Here is a 13,023-nt window from a genome sequence, read left to right as displayed (position 1 = left end):
CTTAAGCTTCTTATAGTCTTCAGTGTATAGATTTTTCACCTCTTTGGTTAGGTTGATTCCTAGGTATTTTAGGTTTTTGGTGCAATTATAAATGGGATTGATTCCTTGATTTCTTTCTGTTGCTTCATTGTTGGTGTATAGGAATGCAACTGATTTCTGTGCTCTGATTTTTATATCCTGCAACTTTGCTGAATTCATGAATCAATTCTAGCAGTTTTTTGGTGGAATCTTTTGGGTTTTCCATATAGAATATCATGTCATCTGGGAAGAGTGAAAGTTTGACCACCTCCTATTTCTTTGTGTTGTCTGATTGCTGAGGCTAAGACTTCCAATACTATGTTGAATAGTAGTGGCAAAAGTGGACATCCCTGTCTTGTTCCTGACCTTAGGCAGAAAGCTGTTTTTCCCCATTGAAGATATTAGCATTAGGTCTTTTGTATATGGCTTTTGTGATCTCGAGGTATGATCCTTCTATTCCTACTTTCTTTAGGGTTCTTATCAAGAAAGGATGTTTTATTTTGTCAAATGCTTTCTCTGCATCTACTGAAAGGATCATATGGTTCTTGTCCTTCTATTGATTAATCACATTGTTTTTTGTTTGTTTGTTTTCCCTCCACATTGACTGTTCTGCGGATATTGAACCAGTCCTGCATCCCAGGTATAAATCCCACTTGGTCATGGTAGATAATGTTTTTAATGTATTGTTGGATCTTGTTGGCTAATATCTTGAGGATTTTTGCATCCATGTTCATCAGGAAAATTGGTCTATAGTTCTCCTTTTTAGTGGGGTCTCTCTGGTTTTGGAACAAGGTAATGTTGGCTTCATAGAAAGTTTGGAAGTTTTCCTTCCACTTCTATTTTGTGGAACAGCTTCAAGAGAATAGGGGTTAACTCTTAAATGTTTGGTAGAATTCCCTTGGAAAGCCATCTGGCCCTGGACTCTTGTTTTTTGGGAGATTTTTGATTACTAATTCGATTCCTTTACTGGTTTATAGATCTGTGCAAACTTTCTATTCCTTACTGTTCAGTTTTGGTAGTTTACATGTTTCTAGGAATTTGTCCATTTCTTCCAGATTACCCATTTTATTGGTGTATAATTGCTCATAATCTCTTACTGTTTGTATTTCTGCTGTGTTGGTTGTGATCTCTCCTTTCATTTATTTGGGTCCTTTTTTTTTTTTTTTATCAAACTGGCTAGTGGCTTATCAATTTCGTTAATTCTTTCAAAGAACCAGCTTCTGGTTTTATTGATCTGGTTTTGTTTGTTTTGATAGCATTAATTTCTGCTCTAATCTTATTTTCTGTCTTCAGATTTAGGGTTTTATTTGCTGTCCTTTTTCCAGCTCCTTAAGGTGTAAGGTTAGGTTGTCTATCTGAAATCTTTCTTCCTTCTTTAGGAAGGCCTGGATTGCTATATGCTTGCCTCTTATGACGGCCTTTGCTGCCTCTCAGGTTTTGGGTTGTGGTGTTATTTTCATTGGCTTCCATGTACTTTTTAATTTCCTCTTTAACTTCTTGGTTAGCCCATTCATTCTTTAGTAGGATGTTCTTCAGTCTCCAAGTATTTCTTACCTTTCCAAATTTTTTCTTGTGGTTGATTCCAAGTTTCCTAGTGTTGTGGTCTGAAAATATGCACAGTATGATCTCGATCTTTTTGTACTTGCTGAGGGCTGATTTACGTCCCAGTATGTGGTCTATTGTGGAGTAGTACATCCCATGTGCACTGGAGAAAAATGTATATTCCACTGTTTTAGGGTGATATGTTCTGAATATATGTTAAGTTCATGTGGTCCAGTGTGTCCTTCACAGCCATTGTTTCCTTGTTGAATTTTTGAATGGATGATCTGTCCATTGTTCTAAGTGGGGTATTGAAGTCCCCTACTACTAGAGTATTCCTGTCAATGAGATTATTTGTGATTAATTGGGTTCTCTCACATTTGGAACATGAATGTTTACGATTGTTAGGTCTCCTTGGTGGATAGACCCCTTAATTATGATATAATGCCCTTCTTCATCTCGTTACAGTCTTTAAAATTCTATATTGTCTAAGTATGATGACTCCAGCCTTCTTTTGTTGACCATTAGCATGTTAGATGGTTCTCCATCCCCTCACTTGCAATCTGAAGAGTCTTATAATCTAAAGTGGGTCTCATGTAAACAGCATATAGATGGATCTTATTTTCTCATTCATTCTGTTACCCTATGTCATTTGATTGGAGCATTTAGTCCATTGATGTTTAGAGAGTACTGAAAGATAAGAATTTATTGCTATTATGTTACTTGTAGAGTTGGAGTTCCTGGTGGTGGTCTCTGGTCCTTTCTAGTCTTTGTTGCTTTTGGTATGTATTATTTGTTTGTCTTTTTCTCCTCTTGGAGAGTCCCCCTTAAAATTTCTTGCAGGGCTGGTTTAGTAGTCACAAACTCCTTTAATTTTTGTTCGGGAAACTTTTAATCTCTCCTATTTTGAATGACAGCCTTGATGGATAAAGAATTCTTGGCTGCACACTTTTCTGATTCAGCACACTGAATATATCCTGCCACTCCTTTCTGGCCTGCCAAGTTTCTGTGGATAGGTCTGCTGCAGACCTGATCTGTCTTCCCTTCTATGTTAGGGACTCTTTTTCCCTTGCTTCTTTCATGATTCTCTCCTTGCCGGAGTATTTTGTGAATTTAACTATGATATGTCTTGTCAGTGGTCGGTTTTTGTTGAATCTCATAGGAGCCCTCTGATTCCTGGATTTTGATGTCTGTGTCTTCCCCCAGGTTAGGAAATTTTTCCTCTATGATTTGCTCACATAACCCATCTACCACTTTTTCTCCATCTTCTGGGACTCCTATGATTCTGATCATTTTTTTTTTTAATTTTTTTCTTTTAAATTTTTTTTTCAACGTTTTTATTTTATTTTTGGGACAGAGAGAGACAGAGCATGAACGGGGGAGGGGCAGAGAGAGAGGGAGACACAGAATCGGAAACAGGCTCCAGGCTCTGAGCCATCAGCCCAGAGCCCGACGCGGGGCTCGAACTCACGGACCGCGAGATCGTGACCTGGCTGAAGTCGGACGCTTAACCGACTGTGCCACCCAGGCGCCCCTCTGATGTTCATTTTTAATGAGTCACTGATTTGTCTAATTCTTAAATTGTGCTCTTTTGCCTTAGTCTCCCTCTTTTTCTGCTTCATTATTCTCCAGAAGCTTCTCCTCTATATTGCTGATTCTCTGTTCTGCCTCATCCATCCTTGCCACTGTGGCATTCATTGGAGATTGCAGCTCAGTTACAACATTATTTCATTCTGACTAGCTTTTACTTTTTACCTCCATAGAAAGGGATTCTATTTTTAACTTCAGCTAATATTCTTCAAAATATGGAACACTTCATGAATTTGTGTGTCATTCTTGTGCAGGGGTGATGCTAATCTTCCTGTATCGTTCCAATTTTAGTACATGTGCTGCTGAAGTGAGCACAATCTGTGTCTTTAAGGCTAAAGTGAATTTCTTACAGGCAGCATATTAGGGGATTTGTGTTGTTGTTCTTTTAATTCATTTAGCCATACTAGGTCTTATTTGGAGAATTTAGTTCATTTACACTTAAGTCCTTACCAATAACTACTTTACTATTGCCATTTTGTTTTCTTGCTGTCTGTAGATCCATTTTTTTCCTTATTTCTTATCCTGTAGTCTTTGTTATCATTTGGTAGTATGCTTTGATGCTATAACATCTTTGCTGTATAATTTCTTGAACTACTTAAATATAATTAAATTTTAACTAGGTGACTCAGTTGGTTGCATGGCTGACTTGTGATTTTTGGCTCAGTTCATGATGGTACGGTGGTGAGATTAAGCCCTGTGCCAGGCTCCATTCTTCCATTCGGAGTGTGAAGCCTGCTTGAGATGCTTGCTCTCTCTCTTGCTCGTGCTCTCTCGCTCTCTCCATCTGCCCCTCTCCCTCACTTGCACGCACACGCTCTCTAAAAATAAAATTTTTATTTAATTTTTTTTGTAGAATTTCTACAGTTTGTTTCCTTTGTGGTCACCTTGAGGCTTACATAAAATATTTTTAGTTATAATACCCTATTTTAAACTTGTAACAATTTACTACAACTTCAGTAGTAGTCCTAAACTTTTGTTTCTCCCCTTCACATTTTAGCTTATTGAAGTTAGTTTACATACTTCTATATGGTTTATTCAATAACAGTCTAATTATTAGGTTTTTTTATGATTTAACTTTTACTAGTGTTGTAAGTGAATCACACACTATATTACTGAATCTAACTTTGACTATATATTATCAGTGATTTTGGCACTACTTAGGTTTATCCTATTAATTAATACCCTTTTATTTCCACCCAAAGAATTTCCTTTGGCATTTGGTATAAGACAGGTCTAATGTTGAACTCTCTGTGTTCAAGAAAGTCTTCCTTTCTCCACTTCTGAAGGACAACTTTGCCTGGTATGGGCTTCTTTGTTGACAATTTTTTCTTTCCACGTTTTGAATATATCTTCCCATTCTCTCCTGGCCTGAAGTGTTTGAGAAATCTGATAGTTTTATGAAGGGTTTTTCGTATAGAACTTTTCTGCTCTTTGTGTATTGAAAACAAAATGTTTTTGTCTTTGTTGACAATTATAATCTGTAGCCCTATTGGTTCCAACCTATTTGGAGTCCTTTGGGGCCCCATGGATCCAGATATCCCTTTCTCTCCCAGGTTTGGGAAAATTTTAGCCATTACTGCTTAAAATATACTTTTTTTTCCTTCTGCAACTTCCATAATACATATATTGTTTCTTTCTACTGTGTCTTTATAATTCCCATAGGCTTTATTCACTTTTTCATTTTTCTTTCTACTGCTCTGCCTGAATAACTTCAAATGTCCACTTTTTTTTTTTTTTTTTTTACAGGACACTGACTTTTCCCCCTTCCCCCACTCTATTCGGTTGATTCACTTTTGAAGCTCTCCCATGTTCTTCAACTTGGTTATTAGATTTTTTTTTTTTTTTTTTTTAGCTCTAGTAGTTCCATTTGGTCTTTTTTTTTTTTTTTGATGGTTTCTATTTTTATACATTGTTCTAATTTCGTTTAGTTATCTTTTATTCACTGAACTTGAGAATTATTCTGAATTGAACTTCATAGATCTGTTTCTTTATGGTTATTGAAGGTTTATTCATTTCCTTTGCTGGCCTGTTTACCTGAATTTTTTTTTTTTTGTGATCCTTGATTTCTTACATTACTACATTAGTATTTACACATCTGATGGCATGATCTCTTCTTCCAGAACATTTTTTTTTTTTCAGAGACCATTCTTTACCAGCCAGTTCAGTTTGGGCTTATAAACATGTCCATATAACCTCCCTGGACAGATAGGCTTTGCTATTATGGTCTATTTTGAGCAAAGCCACTGATTGAACTCTGAAGTTAAGAGAGGTACCACTGGCTAAGAATTGGATTGGCTTGGTTTCCTGCCCAAGTGAGGCTGTATGATGAGCTCCATGGTTTCCAGCATTCTCTACTCAGGCTTATTACATGCTCAGGACCAGGTGCTATACTGAGTAGTAGTTGGGGCTATGAATTAGCTTTTCTGACCTGTTGGGACAGCAGAACAGGCCCCAAGGCCTGCATAGCTCGCTGTTTAGGGACCTGAATTTAACCAAGACTATGCACACGGAATTTCCTGGCTGGAGAAGTCATGAAGTTCTGTTCTTCCACAGATGGAGAAAACCACAACCTATACTCTCTGTTCAGATGCCACTATAAGCAGGGCCATTGGATGTCCTTTTATTAGATTCCCTGGACAGGCAAGCTGAAGGTGTCATTCAGTAATGAGTGAGGCTATGGATTCACTTCCTTGCCTGGAAAGAGCAGGAGAACCAGCTCCAAGTCCTATAAGCCTTTTTTTTTTTTTTTTTTTTTTTTCTTCTCTGCAGTCCTGACTTGAGCTGACCCGTGTTCCTGGACACATAGGGCCAACTATCTTTGTTCTGTGGATGATCAGTTCTGCCTGCCATATTCACCCCAAACATTGCTGGGCTATGCAGCTTCCAGGTATTCTGGCCAGCCTTTCAGTTTAGGTGGGGCAGAAAGCTACAGTCAGCAGTGGGCTTGGGCTATGACTAAGATCCCCTACCTTACTTGGGACAGAATACACTCCAGAGCTGGCAAAATGTTTTGTTTGAAGACCCAAATAAGGCAGACCTATATCCTACCAAGTTCCCTGATAAGACTATACCACCAAGTTGGTTCTGCAGATGATCAAAGCCACTGGCTGGGACTATTATTTAGTCACTGCAGATAGAAATTTGGTCTGCCAAGATTTGAGTCTCTCCCCACCCCCCATCACAATCAGATTCCCAGTGATAAAGCCCACAGATTTCCCTGAATGCCTATGGAGTAAGGCCAGAGTGAGTTTCCCAAGAAATAACCCACAATGCTCTGGGAGCTGGATGTGTCCATCGTGGGCTCTTTTCCCACTAGAGGAACCATGGGCTCAGGGGTAGACCTCCAACTGTCTCCCCTGGGTCCACAGAGACCTACCCTTGCCTGGAGGAAGGGGAATACAATCAGCATTTAGCCATTTTACGTCTAATTTGGTTTCTGTAGTACAAAGGGGTGCTTCAGCCTTACCCCTGTGTTCTAGGATTTTCTCAATAGTGTCTTTATAAACAGTTCTTGTTTGGGGGGGATAAAGTCAGGAATGAACTATGTCACCATCTTGGTGATATCACCCTAGTTATTTTTTTTTTAATGTCTATTTTTTAGATAGCATGCACATGAGTAGGAAAGGGGCAAAGAGGGAAATGGGATCTGAAGTGGGTTCTGTGCTAACACGGTGTGCCATGTGGGCCAGAACCCATGAACCAAACCATGAGATCATGTCCTGAGCCAAAGTTAAATGCCTAATTGACTGTACCATCCATGTGCCCGTCACCCTGGTCTTTTTGGTTATTTATAAAAATTCATTTTTTGTGTATGTACACTTCTGATCTTAGGTAAAGTAGTCCCAATTGACGACACATTTTGAGGTTTGTTATTTAAAGGTCATATTAAGTTTTTGCAGTAATTGGCAAAAGCTAATAAGACCTAGACTTTGTCGAGATATTTTTAAAAAGAAATCTCACTTTGTTTTTGCAATATTAGATTGCAAGAGTATGAAAGAAAATAAGACTTTCTGTGTGAGGAGATATTGGCAGAGAAACTCTCAGTCAAAAGTCAGAATGCTTGTTCCCTTCTCTGATTTTTCTCTCCCTTCCTCCTTCATATTTTGCAACTTCCTCAAATGTACTCCCCTGTGGCTGGCTCAGTTTTCTTTGGAAGCTAATTATACATTTCTGAAAATCTAGACACGACAGCTTTTATTTCTTACCTATTCGTCAGTGAATGTTACAACCACACCTGGTGCGTGATAGGTGTTGAAGAAACAGTCATAAAAATTAGCAAATGCTTCTCTTTCCTCAAGATGGTGCCATCTTCCAGGAAATTCTTCACACATTCCCTATGAACCTATGGTGTACTCAAAACCTTGGGGTTTTATGGGGGGAAAAAATCTTTTTCAGACCTTGTTTGTGTTATGGACCTTGGTCAATAATGAGGATCACAGGCAAAGGGAGTTTCTAGAAAATACCTCCACAAATCAGCAGGTTCCCCAATGAACAAAGCAACTCAGCAGAAACATTTTCCTGAACTCCAAAAACCGAGTGTCATCCAGTCACATGGATGCCACAATGGCAAAGCATCACAACTCCTTAGCCTATACCCTATGAACAGCCACTTTTCTAAGAGAACAGATTTAGTGAAAGCTCTATTTAGCCCAGCAATTAGTTTCCTACACTTCCCATTTATCTTAGAGTTTTTTCATTGGCCTCTATTCTTCACTTTTGTTCTCTCTCCTTTTGAAATCCTTGCTGCCTCTACTAACTTAAGCCATCATTACGGATATCCTCATAAACTACCATTTTTAGTGCTCATGTGTGTCTCTGCATCCTAACCAAGTTATAAAAAAATTCAGCTCTTTACAAAAGTAAAACATACATGACTCATCTAAAAAAAATTTGAACCTCCGATACTGGTGTAGCAGCTTTTTTAGTGGAAAATTTTACACAACAATACAAATTTCTGACTTTAAAAAACTGGAAAATTTGGCAACATGGGGTTGTCGTTGTATGGCAGCAATTGGCTGGAAGTGAATAACACTTGCCTCCACTGATCGAACACATACTTTCTAGTAGGTCTCAATCCCTGCCACTCCTATCACCCTTAGCCTACCTGACTTATTTAAATGTAAGAGCCTCGGACTAGACAAAACTGCCAAGTAAGACCGGCACTACAGGAAGGTCCAGCAGCCTTTATGACACCTGCAACATTTATAATAAAGGGAAGAAAAAAATATTCCGTACCAAGTATGTGCCAAGTGAATCCTTCTATTAAATAGCTTGTAGTCTAGTAAGAGAGGCAATTAGATAAACAGTCCAGGTACAGGAAGATCCACACTAAGACCCAGGTAAGAAACCGCTTGTCTCTTTTGTAATCCACATTCCTCCAGGTGGCAAGTATAAACTCAGGGGAATCTGCATTTAGGACAGAAAGCAAAAAACTGAAGGAGACTGTCAATGCAAGGCAGGAATGAGGATTATCTAAATTCTCCATACATCAATTTCCTCTTTAAATGGAGAAGATAACCTCTCATTGGAAGTTCTTGATATAGTAGGTGAGCTAATGTTAACGCCCTTTAGAGCACCTTAGAACAAAGGTTTATAAATGTCCATGAGTTTATAAATTCACTTTAATATTAAACTCTTATAACTCTTAAGACCGTTTTCTAAGGAACTTGATTATGGTGGCAGTGGTGAGGCGAAGGAACATGAGGACGGGGAACCAGAACAAATTTGATTACAGGGAACATGTGCAGAGCTCAGACTGCAGCTAACAAAACAAAACTTATAAAGACCTTGCAGCAATAAAAATTCCTGGCTAAAGATCCCTGTTACTATGATAGTACACGTTGCATTTTTGCACTTTTTTTTTAATGGAAATTTAAAGTTTCCTAGTACTTGCTATAAGCTTGCTTCTTAGTAGGTAACTAATAAAAGTTCATCAAAACAAGTGCATGAAAGAAGTGTATTAATAACTGAGGACTTAAAATTAGGTTGATATCAAAACCTTAGGAATGGCAGGGCTGAGGCCAGAGGTGAGGGTAAAGGCGTTCCATCTCGCAAACTCAACACCTCTATGGGTAAAGAATGTGCTACCAATTTAAATTCTTGTACTCAAAATTTGTGGGTGACTGTATCAATTGTGTATTTTGTCCAGCCATTAGCAAAATCAATTTCTTTATAATCATTTTTCATACTACCCACGGTGTTCCTCAAGCTAACCATCTTTTCTCAAATTAGGGTCTGTTTAGGAAGAGCCTGATCATTTGAACAATGAACAAATTTTCCCTTTGGCAAGGAAGAGCCAAACCACTTACAGAAATCAAGAGAGCAGCCACTTTTGTCTCCTCTTCTGTTCTTGTCCTCTTCTTGACTGGCAGGAGAGGTGGGGTCATTATGTGGCTAAGAGACAACAAAGGCTAGAGTGAGGCTTTTAGGACAAACAAATCTGCCTGTCTGGGAATCTGGCCCGCTGCTGTTGAAAGCCTATTTTTTCTCAAGATAAATGCTTTTGCCCAACACTGTTGCAACTCCTTTTCAATGCATGCTGCCCTGTGGCATGAACTCTCCCCCTTTTTTAAATACTGCCAACTTCCTCTCTGGAGCCAATAGCCTATTTACCCAACATGGCATTAGGGATCAAGAAATCCCAGAAGCTGGCGCTATGGTCCCTGAGCGTGGTCCCTTAGTTCATTTCCCTTGAAAGCCTTATGTGCGAAATAGGCTTAGTTACCACCAGTTCCCAACTTTGTACAACCCTCTCATTTCCCAAACTCCCTCTGCTATGAGGGAAGAGAAAATTTGAAAAGAGTATTTCTAATCAAGAAACTTTCCAAGAAGAGAGGCTGTTTTCTACTTCCTATATTCTCTACAGCTTAAGTAACCCCTGTTGCACTCAATCCCCTGCCTGATCAGAACCAACCTGTAAGCAAGTGAGACTGGCAGCTGCCTGATTCTGAGGACTCCAGGGCACTGGAAGTATTCCTTAGGACTCCGTCTCTACCTATTCAAACTGTGAATGTTAAGACTTTGTTTCTCAAACTTGAGCACCTATCAGAATTATCTACAGGGCTTGTTAAAACCCAGATTGCTGGCTGTACACAATGCCTCCCCATCCAGAGTTTGCAATCCTGTAGGTCTTAGGTGTAGCCTGTTTACACTTCTAATCTGCCAGATGATGCTGATACCATTGATTTAAGAGTCACACTTAGAGAACCAATGTCCTGAGGTATCTACTCAAAATCCAAACTTAATTTTTAAGCACTAGAGAAAATACACACTATGAATTATATGTGTAAAGCGGTATAAAGATTTCAAATGATGTCTTCTGGAGGCAAAGGCCAGTAATTTTATGAAGAATATTCAGCTGAGTACTGATCAGTGCATGTGTGTAAGAAAACTACCCAAAGCTGGAGAAAGAGAAACCTGAAAGGAGTGGATGCAACTGTCCTTGGTTTTCACACCCAACCAGGAGTAATGCCTATTTCTACTAATTCATGGGGCATTGGTCAGAGTATATAGAGTCTTGCGTCAGTAGAGGGAATAGCTGTCCCTAGCCTGAGCACAGCTCTAGGCCCACCTAATCTTAAAAAGCAAGAACCAAAATGACTAAGCTGCTTTTAAGTAACTTGAACCAAGAACAAAATATAAAAGCATTGGAAAGAATAAAAGAAAATCTGGCACCCGGTAAGGTAAAATTAAACAGTGTCTGGAATCCAATGAAAGATTACCAGGGTTGTAAAGAAGCAAGAAAATCGGGCCTATAACGAGAAGAAAAATGAATGAATTGAAACTGTCCTGAGGTTGCCATGGGTGTTAAAATGAGAAGCCATAGATGTGATACAGTTATTGAACTGTATCCTATATAAGCAAAAGTCTAGGGACATGAAGATATTTTTAAAACACTGATTCAACTAGATTTCTAGAAGTAGAAACCTACAACAGTGAGATGAAAAACACTTAGAGGAGATTAACATCAAATTGGACCTTGCAAAAGAAAAGATTGGTGAACTTAAAGATAGTAGTAGAAACTCCCTAAAATAAAACCTAGAAAGAAAACTATTAAAAATAGCATCAGCCTAATATACACAGTTAAAATCCCCAAGGGGAAGAAGAACATAGGGAACTGAAACATTGTTTGAAGAGCTGTATTTTCCAAATTTAGACAACATATTCAGGCTTAAAGAGCTCAAGAAATGGCAACAAGAAAAATGGGAAAACAAGAAAAAATATAAATGTTCAAAAACAGTGATTAAAGATGTATTAAAAGCAATGAGAAAGGTAAAAAAAAAAAAAAAAAAACTTTAAAAATGTTAAAGGCAGAAGAAAAATGGTACCAGAACACTGTGTGGCTCTGCAAAATAAAAAGAGCCCTGAAAACACTAACTATATAGAAGGAAATTATAAAAAGCTTTTTAATTGTTAATTTTTTTTAGTGCATCATCCGGGTTTATCTGGGTAACTAGGAATTATCTAGTTTCCACCCACCCCCCACACTCAGCTTCCTCCACCAACCTAGAAAAAAATAAGAGGTTGGGGAAGACTCATGAGGAACATGAAGCCAGCATGCCCTAGTCGTCAACATGAAATAGGAAAACATTTTAGAATCTTAATAAACAAGGGCTATGTTTCATGAGCTCTATCAGTGATAATGTCAAGTTTTAATTTTAAGAAGCTACCCACTTTCTGGAAGGTTTCAGGTATACTTTGTTACTTGGGAAAGTATTTTTTCCTCCTCAGTTTCTTAGACTTATTGTCACATCATCTTTAGCCATTCATATTTCAAAAAAACTGGTCTCTCCATTGTCCATGCCTAAATCTACTTTTGTGAACAAAAATTATTAGCTTCTTGTCAAAGAACAAACTACAGAAAATCTAGAATTCTTAAATGCAGAGTGTTTTCATGGAAAAGCGAAACAAAAGACCAACCCATTCCTGAGGATTCCGGAGCATTTCTCTTAGGTACCCCTTCCCCAGAAAAACCTGAATTGCATGAACCATCCATTACAATTAGAAATGGTCCTGGTCTTCTGGATGCAGGAAATATCCTTGCAGCCTAATTCCTGATTCTTTCTAGTTCCCATCAGACTTTCCCCACCCTGTCCTGAGTTCTACACATTACTAAATGACTAACATAAGGGAATCATCCCTTGATAGAAGGTGAAGTGCCTATTTTTGAGAACCCAAGCTTTGTAGTCAAACTGACCCAGGTAATCACTATTACTGTTGTCCTGCCAAGCAATAACCAACCTCTCAACTTTATAACTAATCTTTATTTGGGGCCTAAATAAGGCCACACTTGATCATATCTTGCCAGTCAGAATTTAAATACTTCTATATTATACGTCATAGTTGATATTGATAACATGCACCATTGAGAAAGCAAATTGACAAAATAAGAGTAGTGTGAACTAAATAGTACACGTATGTTCTAAAACTGTAAGCATTGTTCATAATGTAGAAGAAACCCAAGTGTACGTCAACAGATGTATTGATGAATGTGGTATTGGTTACTACAGCTGTGTAATAGAGCTTGAAGTCAGGAATTATGATTCCTTCAGTATGTTTTTCTTTTCCAAGATTGCTCTAACTACTCAAGGTCTTTTGTGGTTTAGGAATATTTGTTCTAGTTCTGTGAAAAATGTTGTTAGTATTTTGATAGGGATTGCACTAAACGTCTAGACTGCATTGGGTAGTATAAACATTTTAACTATATCTGTTCTGCCAATCCATAAGTATGGAAGGTCTTCCCATTTCTTTGAGTCCTCTTTAATTTCTTTCATCAATACTTTATGGTTTGTAGAGTACAAGTTACCTCCTTGCGAATATATATAAAATACATATAATTCTATATACTTTGTTTTGGGTGCAATTGTAAATGGGATT

The 13,023-nt window shown here is 38.2% G+C and overlaps 1 non-coding gene across 1 annotated transcript; it reads right to left on the bottom strand.

The window, feature by feature from the left end:
• Positions 1–3,356: 3,356 nt before the first annotated feature.
• LOC124516712 (U6 spliceosomal RNA) lies at positions 3,357–3,462 on the bottom strand. Its single transcript, XR_006963121.1, has one exon. It is a non-coding gene; the product is annotated as a U6 spliceosomal RNA (small nuclear RNA).
• Positions 3,463–13,023: the final 9,561 nt, after the last annotated feature.

The sequence above is a fragment of the Lynx rufus genome, unplaced genomic scaffold, assembly GCF_022079265.1.
Source record: "Lynx rufus isolate CCGP_SWC_20201006 ecotype Redwood Valley unplaced genomic scaffold, mLynRuf1.p SCAF_2, whole genome shotgun sequence".
Lineage (NCBI taxonomy): Eukaryota > Metazoa > Chordata > Mammalia > Carnivora > Felidae > Lynx > Lynx rufus.
The sequence above is the reverse complement of the archived record's forward strand: the minus strand, read 5'-3'. Positions and strand labels throughout refer to the sequence as shown.